This window comes from Schistocerca americana, chromosome 6 (assembly GCF_021461395.2).
Source record: "Schistocerca americana isolate TAMUIC-IGC-003095 chromosome 6, iqSchAmer2.1, whole genome shotgun sequence".
In the NCBI taxonomy this organism is placed as follows: Eukaryota; Metazoa; Arthropoda; class Insecta; order Orthoptera; family Acrididae; genus Schistocerca; species Schistocerca americana.
Window position 1 is genome coordinate 204,356,169 of NC_060124.1, and position 1,755 is coordinate 204,357,923.

Sequence of the window (1,755 nt, forward strand, 5' to 3'; positions counted from 1 at the left end):
CGCCACAATTAAAGTTGCAACCCTCGTAAAAGCTGACAACGGTCCGGAACGCGGCGTGCTTACACCATGCCCCTCTATAAAGCATCCAAGTGACCCCACTGTCTGAGAATAACATGGCGGTCGGTCGCCATACCAAATAATACCCCATTGGGCATATCATTTACGTGACTGCAATAACATGCGGCCACGCGGGGTAGCCGAGCGGTCTGCGGCGCCTTGTCCCGGTTCGCGCGGTTGCCGCCGTCGGAGGTTCGAGTCCTCCCTGGGACATGGGTGTGTGTGTTGTCCTTAGCGTAAGATAGATTAAGTAGTGTGTACGCTTAGGAGCAGATGACCTCAGCAGCTTGGTCCCATAAGACCTTACCACAAATTTCCATTTTCCAATAACATCCAACAGTCATTACAGAATTCAGTGCCTATACTATAGTCAAACGTACTACTTTACACATATTTAACACAAACATGAAATGTCACAGAAAACCTAAAATAACTCACCTTAGTTGGCAATAGCTGGATCAAAACCAACTACACTCCTGGAAATGGAAAAAAGAACACATTGACACCGGTGTGTCAGACCCACCATACTTGCTCCGGACACTGCGAGAGGGCTGTACAAGCAATGATCACACGCACGGCACAGCGGACACACCAGGAACCGCGGTGTTGGCCGTCGAATGGCGCTAGCTGCGCAGCATTTGTGCACCGCCGCCGTCAGTGTCAGCCAGTTTGCCGTGGTATACGGAGCTCCATCGCAGTCTTTAACACTGGGAGCATGCCGCGACAGCGTGGACGTGAACCGTATGTGCAGTTGACGGACTTTGAGCGAGGGCGTATAGTGGGCATGCGGGAGGCCGGGTGGACGTACCGCCGAATTGCTCAACACGTGGGGCGTGAGGTCTCCACAGTACATCGATGTTGTCGCCAGTGGTCGGCGGAAGGCGCACGTGCCCGTCGACCTGGGACCGGACCGCAGCGACGCACGGATGCACGCCAAGACCGTAGGATCCTACGCAGTGCCGTAGGGGACCGCACCGCCACTTCCCAGCAAATTAGGGACACTGTTGCTCCTGGGGTATCGGCGAGGACCATTCGCAACCGTCTCCATGAAGCTGGGCTACGGTCCCGCACACCGTTAGGCCGTCTTCCGCTCACGCCCCAACATCATGCAGCCCGCCTCCAGTGGTGTCGCGACCGGCGTGAATGGAGGGACGAATGGAGACGTGTCGTCTTCAGCGATGAGAGTCGCTTCTGCCTTGGTGCCAATGATGGTCGTATGCGTGTTTGGCGCCGTGCAGGTGAGCGCCACAATGAGGACTGCATACGACCGAGGCACACAGGGCCAACACCCGGCATCATGGTGTGGGGAGCGATCTCCTACACTGGCCGTACACCACTGGTGATCGTCGAGGGGACACTGAATAGTGCACGGTACATCCAAACCATCATCGAACCGATCGTTCTACCATTCCTAGACCGGCAAGGGAACTTGCTGTTCCAACAGGACAATGCACGTCCGCATGTATCCCGTGCCACCCAACGTGCTCTAGAAGGTGTAAGTCAACTACCCTGGCCAGCAAGATCTCCGGATCTGTCCCCCATTGAGCATGTTTGGGACTGGATGAAGCGTCGTCTCACGCGGTCTGCACGTCCAGCACGAACGCTGGTACAACTGAGGCGCCAGGTGGAAATGGCATGGCAAGCCGTTCCACAGGACTACATCCAGCATCTCTACGATCGTCTCCATGGGAGAATAGC